The sequence below is a fragment of the Arachis ipaensis genome, chromosome B2, assembly GCF_059453495.1.
Source record: "Arachis ipaensis isolate K30076 ecotype BB chromosome B2, ASM5945349v1, whole genome shotgun sequence".
In the NCBI taxonomy this organism is placed as follows: domain Eukaryota; kingdom Viridiplantae; phylum Streptophyta; class Magnoliopsida; order Fabales; family Fabaceae; genus Arachis; species Arachis ipaensis.
In genome coordinates this window covers 25,586,048-25,607,985 of record NC_142437.1, presented here as the reverse complement: position 1 = coordinate 25,607,985, position 21,938 = coordinate 25,586,048, and the positions used below count along the sequence as shown (strand labels likewise).

General features: G+C 37.3%; 1 non-coding gene across 1 annotated transcript; it reads right to left on the bottom strand.

The window, feature by feature from the left end:
* Window positions 1–7,018: 7,018 nt before the first annotated feature.
* On the bottom strand, window positions 7,019–7,126 carry LOC148573362 (small nucleolar RNA R71). The gene has a single exon (XR_015905923.1). It is a non-coding gene; the product is annotated as a small nucleolar RNA R71 (small nucleolar RNA).
* Window positions 7,127–21,938: the final 14,812 nt, after the last annotated feature.

Genomic DNA, 21,938 nt, shown 5'->3' with positions numbered 1-21,938 from the left:
GGGGATGTCGGGTGTTTCCTCTTTTCCCTCAATATGATATACTTCTTTAAGATATCTTTTGCGGGATGATTTGGAGATTCCTCCTCCCGCAAATCCCCATGTATCATGTGGACGTGTCTCTCTGGTGTGCGAGGTGATCGCTCAGTTTGTCGAACATCTTCGTCCCATCTTCTCTTTCTTTGCTCATCGACTCGGCTGGCTAGGTACCGATCTAATTTCCCTTCTCTTACCAGTTTTTCTATGACATTTTTTAAGTCGAAACATTCGTTGGTGGAATGTCCATGGATTCGATGGTATTTGCAATATTCAGTCTGATGTCCTCCTCCCTTTTTGCTTTTGAGTGGTCGAGCTGGGGGTATTTTTTTTAATATGGCATACTTCCCTGTAGAGATCCGCAAGGGACACCCGAAAAGGGGTGTAATTGTGGTATTTTTTATCTTTTCCCCCTGTTGATCTTCTTTCTTTTTGGACTCTTTATCCTTATCTCGAGAGGAGTAGGAGAATCCGGATTTTGAGGTCTCTCCCAGTCGAGAGTTTTCCTCCATGTTGATGTACTTCTCTGCTCGTTCTTGTACTTTGTTTAGAGATGTGGGGTGTTTTTTCGATATAAATTGGCTAAAAGGTCCCTCTCGCAAGCCATTGATGAGACCCATAATGGCGGCCTCTGTTGGTAGACTTTGTATGTCCAGACATGCTTTATTGAATCTTTCCATGTAACTGCGGAGACTTTCCTGATCTCCTTGCTTGATTTCTAATAGACTTGGGGCGTGCTTAGCTTTGTCTTTTTGGATGGAGAATCTGGCCAGAAACTTCTTGGCTAAGTCGTCGAAGCTTGAGATGGACCTAGGGGGTAGATTGTCGAACCATTTAATTGCTGTCTTTGTTAAAGTACTTGGGAAGGCTTTGCAGCGAACTGCATCTGAGGCGTCGGTGAGGTACATTCTACTTCTGAAATTACTGAGATGATGGCCGGGATCTGCTGTGCCATCGTATAAAGTCATGTCGGGAAGTTTGAAGTCCTTTGGAATTTTGGTCCTCATGATCTCTTTGGTGAATGGGTCTTGGTCCTTACGGGAGTCATCTTCGTGACCGGATTGGGTATTTTTGGCCTTGAGATCTGTTTCAAGTTTTAGGAGTTTGTCCTCTAACTCACGGCGTCGCCTAACTTCCCTTCGTAAGTCTCTCTCAGCTTCTCGTTGATGCTCCACTTCTTTTTCGAGCTGTTTTAAGCGATCTTGAAGTGCCTCCATGGCTCCCGTATTTGGTGAATTCTTGTCATTGTTAGGTTGAGGAATATCTTTTGGTGTGATGTTCGCGTTTTTGTACGTCGTCCGGTCTTCTAGATCAGAGTCATGATCGTTGTCATAGTCGTCCGCCATGGTGATGGGATGACTTCCAGGTTCCCCGGAAACGGCGCCAATGTTCCGAGGGTTACCTGAAACTGTAGGTCGATCTCGGACGAGATCTTCTGTGCTGGTTGGAGGCGACGTGTCCGGCTTGTGGATGGTGGCCGGGGCTGTCGTGTCCAATTTGTTGGACTAGCTGGTTGCTGATCCTTTATCACCGGAGGGTGGTGGTACCTGCAAGGGACTCCGATGCTTAAGTTAGCAAGGGTATTAAGTAGGTTTTTAGTAGAATCAAAGTATGAGTTATACCTGGGTGCTCCAGTGTATTTATAATAGTAGAGGATAACCTTTCTGGGGATAAGGTAGTTATCTTATCTTGTCTTATCTTTGAATGAAGTCATCTTATCTTCAAGGGGAACCGCCCTTATCTCTATAGACTTGGGCTGCCTTTGGATTTGGGTCGTGTTCCTCTATCTGGGCCCTTTATTGGGCTTTCCTGGTAATTTGGCCGAGCTCTTTGAGAAGAGGTCGGATAGTCTGACCTGAAGAGGTCGGTCGCCTTGTCACTAAACATCTCGGCTTGGACAGCTCAACCCAAGGTATGAATAGTAACCAATAGAGTTAGGGTTTAGGGTTTCATTGCACTATGATATGATTTTTTTTATGTGGAGAGGTGCTAATATTTTAAGAAAATTGCATAAATGAGTATATATATATATATATATATATATATATATATATATATATATATATATATATATATATATATATATATATATATATATTGTGTATTCTTTTGTGGATTTTTTTATATTAAGTTTTATCATCAGTTATTTTTTGGAGTAGGATTCAAAATTTGAAGTGACTTTGATTTCAATAAAATGAAAGAAAATTATGTGTTGGCTTGCAGAAAAAATTGTATTCACTAAAATTATGATTTTCACCTTTGAATATAACATATATTAAATATTTTGTATCTTTTATTTCTACAAAGTTAAATGATACGTATAGAAATAATTAATTATGAAATACCCATACACTGGGGTTTTGAACTCCAAAGTAATTACCATAGAGTATTTTGTACGCTTGTCGTGTTATTAATAAAAAATAAGTAAAAATATTTTTAGTCTAGCTATATATCCAAGTGTTTTTGGCAACCAAGTCCAACAAAGTTAGTCCAACCTCAACAAAAACCACTTTCATCACACCAGTGTGTATCACACACGCGTTTCAATAATGCAACTTCTTTGTCTTCATCTTCTCCTTCTCCTTCTCCGTTTCCTCCTCCTCCTCCTCCTCCTCCTCCTCCTCCTCCTCCTCCTCCTCCTCCTCCTCCTCATTCTTTCAAATTCGCGCACGTAGGTTCTTCTTCTTCTTCTTCTTCTTCTTCTTCTTTTTCTTCTTCTTCTTCTTCTTCTTCTTCTTCTTCTTCTTCTTCTTCTTCTTCTTCTTCTTCTTCTTCTTCTTCTTCTTCTTCTTCTTCTCTGATGCTGTGTCTTCTTCTTTTTTTTCTTTTTCGTTATCCTTCTCTTTCGTTATTGTCATCACCAACAACACCAATATTTTGTTATCTTTATTGATTCTGTTTCTCTGTGGTGACATCATTAAATAATTTCGAAACCAAAAAATATTATCAAAACGAAATGATTGTATAATACCAAATGAACCGAACATTGTCCATTATATAAATTCAAATTCAAAAACACTTGCATCTCGAATGAACCGAAAATATAATCAAAACAAAACCATTGTATAATATCAAATGAACCAAAAATTTTCCATTATAAAAATTCGAATTTAGAAACACCTGCATCTCAAATGAATCGAAAATATTATCAAAATAAAATCATTGTATAATACGAAATGAACTAAAAAACTTGTATTATATAAATTCAAATTCAAAAACACCTGTGATGAGCGGATAATTTATACGCTTTTTGGCATTATTTTTAGGTAGTTTTTAGTATATTTTAGTCAATTTTTAATTATGTTTTTATTAGTTTTTAAATAAAAATCATATTTCTGGACTTTACTATGAGTTTGTGTATTTTTCTGTGATTTCAGGTATTTTCTGGCTGAAATTGAGGGACCTGAGCAAAAATCTGATTCAGAGGCTGAAAAAGGACTGCAGATGCTGTTGGATTCTGACCTCCCTGCACTCGAAGTGGATTTTCTGGAGCTACAAATACCCAATTGGTGCGCTCTTAATTGCGCTGGAAAGTAGACATCCTGAACTTTCCAGTAATATATAATAGTTCATACTTTGCCTGAGATTTGATGGCCCAAATCGGCGTTCCAAGTCAGCATAAAAATTCTGGCGTCAAAACGCCAGAACTGGCATAAAAGCTGGAGTTAAACTCCAGTAAAAGTCTCTACACATGAAAGCTTCAATGCTCAGTCCAAGCACACACCAAGTGGGCCCGGAAGAAGATTTTTGCATTAATTACCTATTTCTGTAAACCCTAGGCTACTAGTTTTCTATAAATAGGACATTTTGCTATTGTATTTTCATACTTTTGATCTTGGAAAACTTTTCATCTTTGGGAGGCCATGCCTAGACCCTCTTGTTCTTATGTATTTTCAACGGTGGAGTTTCTACACACCATAGATTAAGGTGTGGAGCTCTGCTGTTCTTTATGAATTAATGCAAAGTACTACTGTTTTCTATTCAATTCACGCCTACTTCTTCTCTAAGATATACACTCGTTCTTCAACTTGATGAATGTGATGATCCGTGACACTCATCATCATTCTCACCTATGAACGCGTGCCTGACAACCACTTCCGTTCTACATGCAAACAAGCTTGAATGTGTATCTCTTGGGTTTCTAATCTAAGATTAGAACCTTCGTGGTATAGGCTAGAATTATTGGCGACCATTCCTGAGATCCGAAAAGTCTAAACCTTGTCTGTGGAATTCCGAGTAGGATCTGGGAAGGGATGACTGTGACGAGTTTCAAACTCGCGAGTGTTGGGCGTAGTGACAGACGCAAAAGGATCAATAGATCCTATTCCAACATGATCGAGAATCGACAGATGATTAGCCGTGCGGTGACAGCACATTTGGACCATTTTCACTGAGAGGATGGGAGGTAGCCATTGACAACAGTGAAACCCAACATAAAGCTTGCCATGGAAGGGAGTTTGAATGATTGGATGAAGACAATAGGAAAGCAGAGGTTCAGAAGGAATAAAGCATCTTCATACGCTTATCTGAAATTCTCACAAACGAATTATATAAGTATCTCTATCCTATTTTATATTTTATTCATCTTTTAATTATCAATTCTCCATAACCATTTGAATCTGCCTGACTGAGATTTACAAGATGACCATAGCTTACTTCAAGCCGACAATCTCCGTGGGATCGACCCTTACTCACGTAAGGTTTATTACTTGGATGACCCAGTACACTTGCTGGTTAGTTGTGCGAAGTTATGACAAAGAGTTGAGATTACAATTGTGCGTACCAAGTTGTTGGCGCCATTGATGATCACAATTTTGTGCACCAAGTTTATGGCGCCGTTGCCGGGGATTGTTCGAGTTTGGACAACTGACGGTTCATCTTGTTGCTTAGATTAGGTAACTTTATTTGATTTTTATTCTTCATAATTTTTAAGAATGAATTCTAGAGTTTCAGATGATGTTTTTATCATCACAAAAGCTGATTGATTCTCATCAATTTGGCTGTTGTATGTAATGACCTGCTGAAGCTTGGCTAGCCATGTCTAATCTTTTTAGACTGAAGGTTTAGACTAACATTACATGATTCCTGGAATTCTTATTAAAAATTTTGAAATCCTTATTTTTCTTTTTCTAAAATAATTTTCGAAAAATCCAAAAAAAAATTTATAAAATCATAAAACCAAAAATAATTGTGTGTTTCTTGTTTGAGTTTAGTGTCTATTTTAAGTTTGGTGTCCTGCATATTTTTAATTCTCTTGCATTTTTTTCGAATATATGCATCATGTTCTTCATCAATCTTCAAGTTGTTCTTGGTGATTTCCTTGCTCTGATCTTTAATTCTCTTGTTTTGTGTGTTTTGTTGTTTTTCATATGCATTCTCAATTTGTTAATGTCTCTAATATAAAAATTTCTAAGTTTGGTGTCTTGCATGCATTGTTTATTTGATCTTAGTTTTTCATGATTAGTTGCATTTTGATTATTTGTCATCATTGAAAAATTCAAAAAAGTTTTCAAAATTATATCTTTTCAAGTTAATAATACAGAGAATTGAAGATTCAGAACATACAGCAGAGGAATTACACAGAAAAAGCTGGGCGTTCAAAACGCCCAGTGAGGAAGGAAAACTGGCGTTTAAACGCCAGCCAGGGTACCTGGCTGGGCGTCAAACGCCCAAAAGGGTAGTATTTTGGGTGTTAAACGCCAGAATGGATACCATTCTGGGCGTTTAACGCCAGGATGGCACAAGAGGGAAGATTTTGTTTTCAATTCAAATCTTTTTCAAACTTTCATAATTTTTCAAAATCAAATCTTTTTCAAATCATATCTTTTCAATCATATCTTTTCAAAATCAATTTCTTTCCATTTTTTATTTTTTTTACTATTTTCGAAAATCCTTGCTAACAATTAGTGATTTGATTCAAAAAATTTCTTCCTTGTTAAGAAAGGTTCAATAATTGAATTTTAGAATCATATCTTTTAAATTTCTTGTGAGCCAAGTCATTAATTTTAAAAATCAAATCTTTTTAATAGTTTGTCAATCATATCTTTTTAAAACCATATTTTCTCAATCATATCTTCTCAACCACATCTTTTTCAAAAAAATGATTTTCAATCATATCTTTTTTATTTCTAATTTCAAAATCTTTTTCAAAATCACTTAACTACTTTCTCAATTTTAGTTTTCGAAAATCATCAACCAAAATTTCAAAATATCTTTTAATTAAAAACATTTAATTTTGAAAATTCTCCCCCCCCCCCTTCTCACATGTTTCTATTTAAGGGACCAGGACTCTTCCTCAATGTGCAATTCGGACTCCCTCTCTCTATAAGTTCGAATTCTCTCCTTTCTACCTCCTCCTTCTATTCTTTTTTTCCTCTGACATCTCAAGGAATCTCTATACTGTGACATAGAGAATTCCATACTTTCTTCTCCTCTCTTTCATATGAGCAGGAGCAAGGACAAAGGCATTCTTGTTGAAGCTGATCCTGAACCTGAAAGGACCTTGAAGAGAAAGCTAAGAGAAACTAAAGCACAACTCTCTATAGAGGACCTAACAGAAATTTTCAAATAAGAAGAAGCCATGGAAGCCGAAAACAACAACAATGCCAACAATGCAAAGAAGGTGCTTGGTGACTTTACTGCACCTACTCCCGACTTCTATGGGAGAAGCATCTCAATCCCTGCCATTGGAGCAAACAACTTTGAGCTTAAGCCTCAATTAGTTTCTCTAATGCAACAGAATTTCAAGTTTCATGGACTTCCATTGGAAGATCCTCATCAGTTTTTAGCTGAATTCTTGCAAATCTGTGACACTGTCAAGACCAATGGGGTTGATCCCGAGGTCTACAAGCTTATGCTTTTTCCCTTTGCTGTAAGAGACAGAGCTAGAATATGGTTGGATTCACAACCTAAGGAAAGCCTGAACTCTTGGGAAAAGCTGGTCAATGCCTTCTTGGCAAAATTCTTTCCACCTCAAAAATTGAGTAAGCTTAGAGTGGAAGTCCAGACCTTCAGACAGAAGGAAGGTGAATCCCTCTATGAAGCTTGGAAAAGATACAAGAAATTGATCAAAAGGTGTCCTTCTAACATGCTTTCAGAATGGAGCATCATAGGTATCTTCTATGATGATCTGTCTGAACTGTCCAAGATGTCATTAGACAGCTCTACTAGAGGATCTCTTCATCTGAAGAAGATGCCTGCAGAAGCTCAGGAACTCATTGAGATGGTTGCAAATAACCAATTCATGTACACTTCTAAAAGGAATCTTGTGAATAATGGGACAAATCAGAAGAAAGGAGTTCTTGAGATTGATACTCTGAATGCCATATTGGCTCAGAATAAAATATTGACTCAGCAAGTCAATATGATTTCTCAGAGTCTGTCTGGAATGCAAGCAGTAACAGGCAGTACCAAGGAAGCTTCATCTGAAGAAGAAGCTTATGATCCTGAGAACCCAGCAATGGAAGAGGTGAATTACATGGGAGAACCCTATGGAAACACCTATAATCATTCATGGAGAAATCATCCAAATCTCTCATGGAAGGACCAACAGAGGCCTCAACAAGGCTTCAACAACAGTAATGGTGGAAGAAATAGGTTTAGCAATAGCAAGCCTTTTCCATCATCTTCTCAGCAACAGACAGAGAATTCTAAGCAGAGCCATTCTGACTTAGAAACCATAGTCTCTTATCTAATTAAAACCACTCAAAGTTTCATGACTGAAACAAGATCCTCCATTAGAAATTTGGAGGCACAAGTGGGTCAGCTGAGTAAGAAAATTACTGAACTCCCTCCTAGTACTCTCCCAAGCAATACAGAAGAGAATCCAAAAAGAGAGTGCAAGGCCATCAGCATTACCCACACGGCCAAACTTGGAGAGGAGGAAGAGGCAGTGATTTCCACTGAGGAAGACCTCAATGGATGTCCACTGGCCTCCAAGGAGTTCCCTAATGAGGAACCATGGGAATTTGAGGCTCACACTGAGACCATAGAGATTCTATTGAACCTACTTCTGCCATTCATGAGCTCTGATGAGTATTCTTCCTCTAAAGAGGATGAAGATGTTACTGAAGAGCAAGTTGCTAAGTACCTTGGAGCAATCATGCAGTTAAATGACAAGTTATTTGGTAATGAGACTTGGGAGGATGAACCCCCCTTGCTCACCAAAGAACTGGATGACTTGACTAGGCAGAGATTACCTCAAAAGAGACAGGATCCAGGAAAGTTCTCAATACCTTGTACCATAGGCACCATGACCTTTGAGAAGGTTCTGTGTGACCTAGGGTCAAGAATAAACCTCATGCCTCTCTCTGTAATGGAGAAGATAGGGATCATTGAGGTACAAGCTGCAAGAATCTCACTAGAGATGGCAGACAATTCAAGGAAACAGGCTTATGGACTTGTAGAGGATGTCTTGGTAAAGGTTGAAGGCCACTACATCCCTACTGATTTCATAATCCTAGACACTGGGAAGTGTATGGATGAATCCATCATCCTTGACAGACCCTTCCTAGCCACAGCAAAAGCTGTGATTAATGTTGACAGAGGAGAATTAGTCCTTCAAGTGAATGAGGACTCCCTTGTGTTTAAAGCTCAAGGATTTCCCTCTGTAGTCATGGAGAGGAAGCATGAAAAGCTTTTCTCAATGCAGAGTCAAACAGAGCCCCCACATTCAAACTCTAAGTTTGGTGTTGGGAGGCCATCATCATGCTCTGAGTATCTGTGAGGCTCCATAAGAGCCCACTGTCAAGCTATTGACATTAAAGAAGCGCTTGTTGGGAGGCAATCCAATTTTATTTAATCATATCTATTTATTTTTCTTTGTTATTTTATGTTTTTTGTAGGTTGATGATCATGTGAAGTCACAAAAACAACTGAAAAAGCAAAAACAGAATGAAAAACAGTATTAAAAATAGCACACCCTGGAGGAGAAGCTTACTGGTGTTTAAATGCCAGTAAGGGTACCAGAATAGGCGTTAAACGCCCAGTCTGGTACCATTATGGGCGTTTAACGCCAGAAATGGCCACAGAGCTGGCGTTTAACGCCAGAAAAGGGCACAGAGCTGGTGTTAAACGCCAGAAAGGGGAGAAAAGCTGGCGTTAAACGCCAGAAATGAGCAGTAACCAGGCGTTTAATGCCAGGATTGGCACAGGAAAGGGCGTTTACACGCCAACATGGTGCAGGGATGAGAAATCCTTGACACCTCAGGATCTGTGGACCCCACAGGATCCCCACCTACCTCATCTCTCTCTCTTCTTCACACCTTCCCATAACACCCTTCCCCAAATACCCTTCACCAATCACCTCAATTCCTCTTCCCCAAAAACCCCTCACCTATCAAAACCTACCCTCTTCTCTATAATCTCTTCACCAATCCACATCCATCCATCATAAAACCCCACCTACCTCACCTTTCAAATTCAAACCACTTTCCCTCCCAAACCCACCCATACATGGCCGAACCCTACCCCTCTCCCCACTCCTATATAAACCCATCTTCACTCATTCATTTTCACACATCATACACACCACTAATCCCCCTTGGCCGAACCACAAAACCCCCCTCCATCTCCTCTATTTCTTCTTCTTCTACTCTTTTTTTTCTTCTTTTGCTGGAGGACGAGCAAACCTTCTAAGTTTGGTGTGGTAAAAGCGTTGCTTTTTATTTTTCCATAACCATTTATGGCACCAAAGGCCGGAGAAACCTCAAGAAAGAGGAAAGGGAAGGCAAAAGCTTCCACCTCCGAGTCATGGGAGATGGAGAGATTCATCTCAAAGATCCATCAAGACCACTTCTATGAAGTTGTGGCCAAGAAGAAGGTGATCCCCGAGGTCCCTTTCAAACTCAAAAAGGGTGAATATCCGGAGATCTGACATGAGATTCGAAGAAGAGGTTGGGAAGTTCTCACCAACCCCATTCAACAAGTCGGAATCTTAATGGTTCAAGAGTTTTATGCCAATGCATGGATCACCAAGAACCATGATCAAAGTGTGAACCCGGACCCAAAGAATTGGCTTACAATGGTCCGAGGGAGATGCTTAGACTTTAGTCCAGAAAATGTAAGGTTGGCATTCAATTTGCCCATGATGCAAGGAGATGCACGCCCCTACACTAGAAGGGTCAACTTTGATCAAAGGTTGGACCAAGTCCTCATAGACATTTGTGAAGAGGGCGCTCAATGGAAGAAAGATTCAAGAGGGAAGCCGATTCAACTAAGAAGGCATGACCTCAAGCCCGTGGCTAGGGGATGGTTGGAGTTCATCCAACGCTCAATCATTCCTACTAGCAACCGGTCTGAAGTCACTATAGATCGGGCTATCATGATTGGAGAGGAAGTAGAAGTTCATGAGGTTATATCCCTAGAACTCTACAAGGTGGCGGACAAGTCCTCTACTTTGGCAAGGTTAGCCTTCCCTCATCTCATTTGTCACCTCTGCAATTCAGCTGGAATTGACATAGAGGAAGACACCCTCATTGATGAGGACAAGCCCATCACTAAGAAAAGGATGGAGCAAACAAGAGATCCGACTCATGGACAAGAGCATGAGGAAATTCCTCATCATGAAATTTCTGAGATACCTCAAGGGATGCATTTTTCTTCACAAAACTATTGGGAGCAAATCAACACATCCCTAGGAGAATTAAGTTCCAACATGGGACAACTAAGGGTGGAGCACCAAGAGCATTCCATCCTCCTCTATGAAATTAGAGAAGACCAAAAAGTCATGAGGGAGGAGCAACAAAGGCAAGGAAGAGACATTGAGGAGCTCAAGCACTCCATAAGATCTTCAAGAGGAAGAACAAGCCGCCATCACTAAGGTGGACCCGTTCTTTAATTTCTTTGTTCTTTATTTTCTATTTTTCGAATTTTTATGCTTTATGTTTGTGTCTTTATTACATGGTCGTTAGTATCTTAGTGTCTATGCCTTAAAGTTATGAATGTCCTATGAATCCATCACCTTTCTTAAATAAAAAGTGTTTTTAATTGCAAAAAGAAAAAGAAGTACAAGAATTTCGAATTTTAAAACAGATTAATTATTTTGATGTGGTGGCAATACTTTTTGTTTTCTGAATGAATGCTTGAACAGTGCATATTTTTGAATTTGTTGTTTATGAATGTTAAAATTGTTGGCTCTTGAAAGAATGATGAAAAAGGATAAATGTTATTGGTAATCTGAAAATTCATAAAAATGATTCTTGAAGCAAGAAAAAGCAGTGAATACAAAGCTTGCAGAAAAAAATAAATATGGCGAAAAAAAGATAAGAAAAGAAAAAGCAAGCAAAAAAAGCCAATAGCCCTTTAAACCAAAAGGCAAGGGTAAAATAGAAAGGATCTAAGGCTTTGAGCATCAGTGGATAGGAGGGCCCACAGGAATAAAATCCTAGCCTAAGCGGCTAAACCAAGTTGTCCCTAACCATGTGCTTGTGGCGTGAAGGTGTCAAGCGAAAAGCTTGAGACTGAGCGGTTAAAGTCATGGTCCAAAACAATAAAAGTGTGCTTAAGAGCTCTGGACACCTCTAATTGGGGACTCTAGCAAAGCTGAGTCACAATCTGAAAAGGTTCACCCAGTTATGTGTCTGTGGCATTTATGTATCCGGTGGTAATACTGGAAAACAAAATGCTTAGGGTCACGGCCAAGACTCATACAGTAACTGTGTTCAAGAATCAACATATTGAACTAGGAGAATAAATAACACTATCTAAATTCTGAGTTCCTATAGATGCCAATCATTCTAAACTTCAAAGGATAAAGTGAGATGCCAAAACTATTCAGAAGCAAAAAGCTAATAGCCCCGCTCATCTAATTAAGATTGATCTTCATAGATGTTTTTGGAATTCATTGTATATTCTCTTCTTTTTATCCTATTTGATTTTCGGTTGCTTGGAGACAAGCAACAATTTAAGTTTGGTGTTGTCATGAGCAGATAATTTATACGCTTTTTGGCATTATTTTTAGGTAGTTTTTAGAATATTTTAGTCCATTTTTAATTATGTTTTTATGAGTTTTTAAATAAAAATCACATTTCTGGACTTTACTATGAGTTTGTGTATTTTTCTGTGATTTTAGGTATTTTCTGGCTGAAATTGAGGGACCTGAGCAAAAATCTGATTCAGAGGCTGAAAAAGGACTGCAAATGCTGTTGGATTCTGACCTCCCTGCACTCGAAGTGGATTTTCTGGAGCTACAAAAGCCCAATTGGTGTGCTCTCAATTGCGTTGGAAAGTAGACATCCTGGGCTTTCCAGCAATATATAATATTTCATACTTTGCCCGAGATTTGATGGCCCAAACTAACGTTCCAAGTCAGCATAAAAATTCTGGCGTCAAAACGCCAGAACTGGCATAAAAGCTGGAGTTAAACTCCAAGAAAAGTCTCTACACATGAAAGCTTCAATGCTCAGTCCAAGCACACACCAAGTAGACCCGGAAGAAGATTTCTATATTAATTACCTATTTCTGTAAACCCTAGGCTACTAGTTTTCTATAAATAGGACCTTTTGCTATTGTATTTTCATACTTTTGATCTTGGAAAACTTTTCATCTTTGGGAGCCTGGCCATTCGGCCATGCCTAGACCCTCTTGTTCTTATGTATTTTCAACGGTGGAGTTTCTACACACTATAGATTAAGGTATGGAGCTCTGCTGTTCTTCATGAATTAATGCAAAGTACTACTGTTTTCTATTCAATTCACGCCTACTTCTTCTCTAAGATATACACTCGTTCTTCAACTTGATGAATGTGATGATCCGTGACACTCATCATCATTCTTACCTATGAACGCGTGCCTGACAACCACTTCCGTTCTACATGCAAACAAGCTTGAATGTGTATCTCTTGGGTTTCTAATCTAAGATTAGAACCTTCGTATTATAGGCTAGAATTGTTGGCGGCCATTCCTGAGTTCTGGAAAGTCTAAACTTTGTCTGTGGTATTCCGAGTAGGATTTGGGAAGGGATGACTGTGACGAGCTTCAAACTCGCGAGTGTTGGGCGTAGTGACAGACGCAAAAGGATTAATGGATCCTATTCCAACATGATCGAGAACTGACAGATGATTAGCCGTGTGGTTACAACGCATTTGGACCATTTTCACTGAGAGGATGGGAGGTAGCCATTAACAATGGTGAAATCCAACATAAAGCTTGCCATGGAAGGGAGTATGAATGATTGGATGAAGACAATAGGAAAGCAGAGGTTCAGAAGGAACAAAGCATCTTCGTACGCTTATCTGAAATTCTCACCAATGAATTACATAAGTATCTCTATCCTATTTTATATTTTATTCATCTTTTAATTATCAATTCTCCATAACTATTTGAATCCGCCTGACTGAGATTTACAAGATGACCATAGCTTGCTTCAAGCCGACAATCTCCATGGGATCGACCCTTACTCACGTAAGGTTTATTACTTGGACGACCCAGTACACTTGCTGGTTAGTTGTGCGAAGTTGTGACAAAGAGTTGAGATTACAATTGTGTGTACCAAGTTGTTGGCGCCATTGATGATCACAATTTCGTGCACCAACCTGCGTCTCGAATAAACCGAAAATATTATCAAAATAAAACCGTTGTATAATACCAAATGAACCAAAAATGATGTTCATAAATAATTGGATTTCGCGATTGCATTCTATTCCATTCAATTCAAAATTGAATAATCTAAACCTTGTCCACTTGATTCGATTCAAAAGAAAAATCCAAATCACTCTCATTCAACTTATTTGAACTTCAATCATTCATTGTTTTGAACACTATGATCTATTTCTGCCTGATCTATTTTAAATTCTTGCATCTGCTTTATTAGTAATTCGATTCAAATTTGAACAAATGTTAAAAAATTACTTAAAAATAAAAGAAGAAGACGCAATACTGGGGAAGAAGAAGAAGAAGAAGAAGAAGAAGAAGAAGAAGAAGAAGAAGAAGAAGAAGAAGAAGAAAGACGAGGAGGAGGAGAAAGAGAAAGAGACAGAGGAAGAGAAGAAAATGGAGAAGGAGGCGCGTGTGATTTGAAAAGTTGGTGTAACAACTTGGTTAGACTTGGTTAAGTATTTTGCTTGGATGTAGAACTTTATTCTAATAGTTTTATATATTTATAAGTTGGTTTCAATGTTAACTAAGTTCCTTTAGTAGCATGTAATAATTCAGTAAAATTATGTGATCAGGAGAATAAAATTTTAATATTAAGTATAATATATTAAGCACATAAAATATTCGATGTTATTATTGCATATTTTTTTGTGGTATATAAGTTAAGTACGGGTGCAAATGACTCGAACTAGATCGATGTAAGTTATGATGAAATTTGAGTCATACTGAATTTGTGTTGGGTAGAACAATTTAATATTTTGTTGTATTTACTCGACCAATTGGAGAACGATGTGAGAAAATTTAGTTATTCGAATTCCACATGGTATTAAATCACTAAGTATGACGGATGAAAAAGTTGCATATTTTAGGATCACATCATGTCTAATTATAGTAGGTAACACAATTTACTGGTGCCATAATTTACACAAAAAGAAGATGTCCAATATGTGACAAAAAATTATTTAGACCAATCACATAATATTGGCATTAGTCAAAAATAAAACAAACCTTAAGATATTGAGGCCAGAGGTTGATTGGTATCTTTGAAGGAAATAAGGCTCATCGAAAAGGATCTATCGATAAGAAAGACGGGTTTGATCAACAAGACTGATCGAAAAAGATAAGGTAATCGAAATGGTGAGGAAGTTGACAAATGAAGATAATTGATGACAGTTATGGCATTAATCAAACGAAAAAAAATACTTATATTTTTTATATTTATATGTTTTATATTTTTTGAAACAACAAATTTTCACTTTTGTACAATTAAATAGGTGATAATTTTTCTAATTTGTATACTATCTATTAATTTTTTTATATATTAAATAATTATGATAATAATATAATTATATTAAAATCAGCTAGCATATTATGGTTTAGTCTTAGATTTAACAAAATATATTTTTAGTAAATTATATATGATGAAAAATATTTTGTAAAAGACATTTCTACACCAATTTTTTTAGTATATATATATATATAAAGTGTGGTCAGATTAAAGAATAAAAAATTTAACTAGCAAAATAAAAAAAATTTAAAAATAATAAAAAATAAAATATGATCTGATTTTATGCTTTTTAATTATTACTGAAATAATTGGATGATATTAAATATAATAAATATTTAATTAGAAATATTATATATACAAAACTATAAATATTAAATTTAAAACATATTTTTAACAAAGTAGTTAGTTAATAGATTTTGAATATAATAATCTAATTATTTGACAAATAATATAAAATAAAGGACAAGTTACCTAAATAAAACAATTGGAATCCATATTTACCATTCTATATAAACCGCTACAGGGTATAGCGCTTTCCAAACTTCACGTAATCCACTAGAGGCACCTTTACGTAGAAAAATGAGTTGGGCAGAAACCGCTAGAGGCTGAAGAAGATGCCAAACTACATAAACTATGGCTGACTATGGCGGTTTATGAAGAAACAATGGGTAGCGTAATCCTAACACCTTGTAGTAGATTGTGTATACGTAAAGATTATCTCTATTTTTGTAACAATTATGCATAGAAAGAAATTAATAATAGAATAAAATACGTATAAAAAATATACTTCAAATTATTTTTTAAAAATATTACAAATTATTTTCATTACCTTTTGGGAGTGTTTAAGGAAAGAATTTAACTTTTATGTTCTGTGAATATAAAAGAAATTTACAACTATAATCAATCGTACATAGTCATGTAAAAGAATGGATAAGTTTAATTGAATAATAGTAAAAATCTTAATTTTTTATTCATTTCATTCTATTATTCATTTTATTATTCAATCTCATCATATTATTCATTTTATTCCATGCATAATTATTACAGAAATACAGATAATCTCAACGTATACATAATCTGCTACAGGGTGTCAGGGATTACACTACCCATTGTTTCCTCATAACCCTTATAGTTAGCAGCAGTTTATGTAGTTTGGCATCTCCTTCAGAAACCGCTACCGCCTCTAGCAGTTTCTGCTCAGTTAGCTTTTCCACGTAAACCGTGAGTGCCTCTAGTAGATTACATTAAGTTTGGAAACCGCTACACCCTGTAGCGATTTATATAGAATAAAAAAAATTGCATACACGTATGTTGTTTTACAGAGTTGTAATCGGATAAAATATGGGTTCCAATCATTTTATTTAGGTAAGTTACCCTAAAATAAAATGTATGTTTACATTTTAATGTTGCAGTTTACAATATTTTTTTAGTATAATTTTTAATGTTATAAAAATTTTGTTGCATAATAATTTTTTAATGAATAAAAATATTTATATTTTTTGTATTTATATATTTTATATTTATTTATGTAAAAATAAAAGATTATGTTGTCATCTAAAATATTGTATATTAAAAGATATTTAATTTATGTAGTAGGATATTTTATTTTTATTAGAATCTATCAATGCTTTTCGTTGTATATTAACCTTTACTTTTATTTAATAAAATGAAATATTGTATATAAATATAATGAATGTAATACATGTGTAATACATATTTGTGACTCGTAATCAGCATTAAGTTTACAATATAATTATATAAAAATATCATGAATGTAAGTTTATATTTATTATCAAAATTTTATATAGAAGCATGTTAAATGATTTCACATTTATAATTAAATATTTAACTTGTTTAGTATAGTTAATAATGTTTGAGGTCGAAACCATTCATTTATTAAATATGAAATCTCATTTCAAAATTATATTCATATAATCAAAATTTTAAATGCAAGCGTGTAACATGAGTTCACATTCATTTATTTTTCTGTTGACCCTTTGTTCCCTAAACTATTTATTATTAATTGCACATGTATCAACCATTAAATAAAGTTTCAGTTATGCTTTCTCGAGATGCTGACGCGTGGGTATTCAATTATGAAATGGACGGTGACAGTGTAACAAGTGAGTGAGGCAAGACATTTTGTCCACTAGAACCACACTCATCTTCACTTGGATTCATTTTTGAAATCTAAAAAGGAATTGCATACACAAAGAGGAGGAGGGTGAGAAATATCTGCATGGCTCTTCATGCAAAGGGTGAGTGTTACGTTGTATTTAGGGGAAGGACACCCGGAATATACAACACCTAGGAGGCGACAGAGCCACAGGTGAGCGGGTATCCGAGGAATCTGCATCGCCAGTATCAGAGCTTTAAAGCGGGTTGGAGAGCATGGGTTGATTAGATGCACAGGCAATGTGTGGGTGCTTCAAACAATGGCCAAGGTCTTCAACTTTTGTCACTTGCGGAAAGGGTTCCAGTTAGTGTTGCCTCGGGTTCGGCCGGTGCAAGCGACCCCCGTCTTCATCATGCCAGATACTTCACAGCAGACGCGAAGAGTGGTGGACCGTATCGTAGTTTTAACTCATCCTCACATCAAGTGTCACTAGAGACACATGCCACTTCCCCCAATGAAAGTGAATACCACCTCCCAGGTTCAGATGGTATGTCCTTTTTCAGATACGGTTGCCCTTTTTCGACTTTAGACTGTGATTAAAGAAATTGGGTTTATTTCTGAGTAACAGATCGTTCATTGTGGTGTTGTATTAGAGCAGCAAGTGCCATTGTGCGGCTTTAACATGCAGTCACCAGGCTAGAGGGGCGTGTGTCTCAGCTAGAGGTGGAAAACAGGGAGCTCTTAATGCAATTAGCAGAGACAATGGATCAGATATCAAATTTGTTCAAGTCAAAGTATCACAGCAAGTAACAATTTGTCCTGAAAATCAGCTGATTCCTGTGTATGCTATTTTGGGCGATTCATAAGTATTTGAGTAGTGAAAGCAATGCACATAGCTCTGGCGATATGAGTTTTTTTTTTTTTTTGTCTCGTGGTTGTGTTGTGTTTTTTGTTTTGTGTTTAGAGCTTATGGATATCATATTGTGTGTTTAACTGCATTGTTGTATTGATGGAAACAGGTATTGTTAAGAAGGAATAAAATGGATCTCCTTAACCTTCATAACCTATTTGGTTCATTGATTCATTGTTGATTTTCTTGAATAATGCCGATGCAACCGAGGAATTATTGTTTATAAAATCTTTTTGTGCTCAGATCGGCCAAGCATCCTCCATTGTATTTTTAGGCTAATTTGAATAAGAACTCCCATTTTAAATAAATTAGTTACATGGATTAGTCGAAAATTTGAATTCTTGATGGTTTTGTTTTTGCCGCATTAACCCGTAACTTAAATGAAGTTGATGTTGATACCATGTTTTTCTCTAGAAAGACAATGTAGGGTTAACAAAATAGTCGTTGCCAAGAAAGTTTTGCAAAAAAGCTAATCAAAATTTTCACCAATGATGCGTGTAATTTGAATTTGTAGGTAATTGGTGATCTAACTTTGGTAGTGGTCTAGAGTATCCATGAAGATAAGGTTCCATAAAAATTGTGTAGGAAAGAACTCATGGAAGCGTGCAAATTGTATTTGAATGATTGATGGCTACATCATTAGTCATTTCACCTGGAAAAATGTGGATGAAAAGGGTGATGTGACACCGAATCGTGACATATTCAACTACTCCAAGGATGATGCTGGTTCAACTAGGGTAAGTGTTTAAAACCATTCAATAGGCTAAGGGAATATTCTCTCACAAATTCAAGTAGGTCAAAAAATACCGTATCGTGTGGGTAATCTTTATTCTGAATTAGCATTTCTAAATTTGTTAACACTATCAACTCCCTAATATCCCTTATAAGAGAGGCACCGATGACGAGGGAAAGCTACTCTCACCCATGCTTACTGACAACAAAATTTGTTTTTGACAGCTTATGATGAGGTTTAAGTGGAGCTATGTGTGCAGACCACTCCACTAAGGCACTTAGCGATGGGTGGGAGGATCACCTGCCCCAACGTTAAAAGGAAGTAGAGTTGACTCTTGCTCTCTCTACAACTTTGATGCCCTATATTGTTTTACAAATTAATCTCTATCGACAAAGTGTTATAATTTATGGTATCTGCTACTACGGAGATGGAAACAGAGGTGGCGGAGGATATGGACGAACAAGGAGGCAACATTCTGAATCCGGATGGGGAAAATGACGGTGAGCATAATGGAGGTAGGGTTAACAACGAGGATAAGCCAAAAGGAGCGGCCGAACATGCAACCGATAATATGGATCACGACTCCAGAGATTCGAAGGGAGAGAGGTACGAGATATAGATTTCTTTTTTTTTTTGGCTTAAAATCATGTTTCACCTTGATGTTCAACTTACAAGCGATGACGTCTAGTGGTCAGGCTGCATGTGTCACTGCTGCCCTCGTCCAGCTGAATGGCACGATGAAGAAGCTCAGCCAAAACTTGTTGAAGGTACTAGATGTAAGTGCAAATTGTATTTGCATTCATAAGATATGTCTTCGGTGCCTATTGGACCGACCATGGAGTGAGGTTTATTTTTCCCAAGGTTATAAAAGTGTTTTTTTTTCATGTTCACAGATCCACAGGAAGGATGCCGATCAAGTGGGAAGCATAGTAGAGGACATACGGAGGGGGTTGGCTTTAGTCGAGGCTTGTATGGAAAGCTTTGTCCGATCCAATGACGGTGATGGGTCAAACATACCAACGGCCGCTGCTGGAATAACTCTAACCCGCAAAAAGAGCATTGTTTTAGAGCGCACACAAACACCGCCACCACCCAAAATGGGTGTGATGCTCGAAGCAAACTCCGCACCTGGCTCTAGCAACATGGTGCCTGTTCCCGTTGATGAGGACCAACACTAATTCCCAATCCTACTTGGAGTGTGGTCGGACGATACTATAATGCTGGGCTCCATGATCCAGTTGGATGTAGCCAAATCAATGCATCCCCCCATGACAACCAGGAGCACTTTGGGGTTGGGTTGCTCTTGGGTTGACCCACATGATAACAATCTGGCCAAACTAAAGGGAACTCAGTTTGCAGTAACGGTCTTTAACTTAATCATCTTTTATGGAAAACATGTGTCCAGTTAAGCTTGTTTGCATCATTAGTGGTTAACTTATGATTCTTCCATTTCTTTGGTTAGGCGAGAATTGGAGATGGCATTGTGAGTTCCGGAAGTCCAGCTCGAGGCTACCATAACCCAAGCAAGATCCCGAAGTTACCCTTTTTAACTCCGGAAGAGATGAAGAAATATGGGAAGATGAGAAGGGCACCCCGTGAGAGCCCATCTCAGGTGTCATCTACAACAATTGGTGTGACGTTCCCTTCTGTAAGTTATTTTTGAATTTGTTTGTCATGTTATCATTGCGGAACAATTTTGATTATATCCCCAAATGTCGGATAACCAATTCTAGTATATAATATAGTTTATTCGTGCGAAGTTCAAGATCAACAAAGGTATGAAATATTCTATCGAGGAAGCCCAATCCGTTGCCTACATATTTGGGGAATCCATGAACCCTAGTGAAACATTGTTCAAGAGAGGTGACATGAAGCTACACAGGAAAGATTTCTACTGCCTGTAGCCGGGACACGAACCATTTGCATATGTAATGCAGCTCATGGCATACAAAACATCATGGACCCAGTCATATCTTGAACAGCAAACTATGTGGTCACTCCCGCTACACTTCTCGGTGAGCATCCTGACCTGGTGGTTGGCTATGTTTATCAAGTTATGTTTTTAACCAATGTTGTTTTCTTCTAATGTTGTTGTCTATTTGATTCTAGGAATTCGTTCTGGATTCGGACATAGATGACTCTCAGGTGGTTGCCTTCTTCTTTCGGGACTAGCTACCAAGACCAGCAGCTCTAAAATATGTAAGAATTTTGCCTTGAAGTTACTCTCCGTGGAAATGTGTGTCAATTTTTTAGCTAGACAAGTATAAATTTTTGTACATTTCTGGCAGATCTATGTCCAAATGGCCGACAAAGTAGATCTCACCGGAGAGGATCACTTCTACCTGGTCATTGTGGACATCAATGGTGGGAAGATGTGGCTTAGGGTTTGCTACGGAACTGATGATTCAGTCATAAGAAGGAAACACGCTGCGAAAGCTGTGGTGAGTTTTTCATACTTGGAACTATATATGGCTTCATAACCTGCATGTTCATGGTAGTTTCCAAATATAACAACGGAATATTCTTTGAAGATTTCAAATGTTGGATATGATCCATGTTGGAATTGCTGGGTTCAAAAAATATACATTTTTTTTGTCTAAAAGGTGTGTCCTGGGTTGGGCCAAAAAGGGGAACCCAACTTAATTAATATGAAGTTAGGGCTACTGTTCAACTTGATTGGGCCCATAGTATGAACCCAATTTAATTACAATAAAGTTGGTCTTACTTCTCAACTGGGTTGGGTCAAGGAAACTGAACCGTAAACTAAGTAACATGCAGTTTCTGTAACTTTTGAAGTGGGTTGGGCCAAATAGAGTGAATACAATCTAATAAAAACACAGTTAATGTTACTTTGCAAAATACGGTTGGGCCAATAAAAAGTAAGCCAGTTTAATTAAAATCCATTTTATAAACATGGTTTGGGCCAAAAAAAATTAAGCCAGTTTAATAAACATACAGTTAGTGTTAATTTTGACATATATGGATTCGTTAATGTGCAGACAAGGACTCTGGATTATATTTTGAAGGAGAAATTTTAGGATCTCAATCTCCTGAGCCGCAGGACTGCACTAGCTAAATGGAACCCTGAGTTTGTACTTGGAATCCCTAACATGGGTAACTAGTAAGGCAGTTCTTCTAATAAATAATTGACATGTTTTTGTTGGGTTGTATATTGGCTTTAGCCCCCGATGCTTGTCGTTTTGTTCCAGCTACAAGGACAAGCTGTGGGTGCTCATCTGGCTTCAGATGGAGCAATACTTCACGCT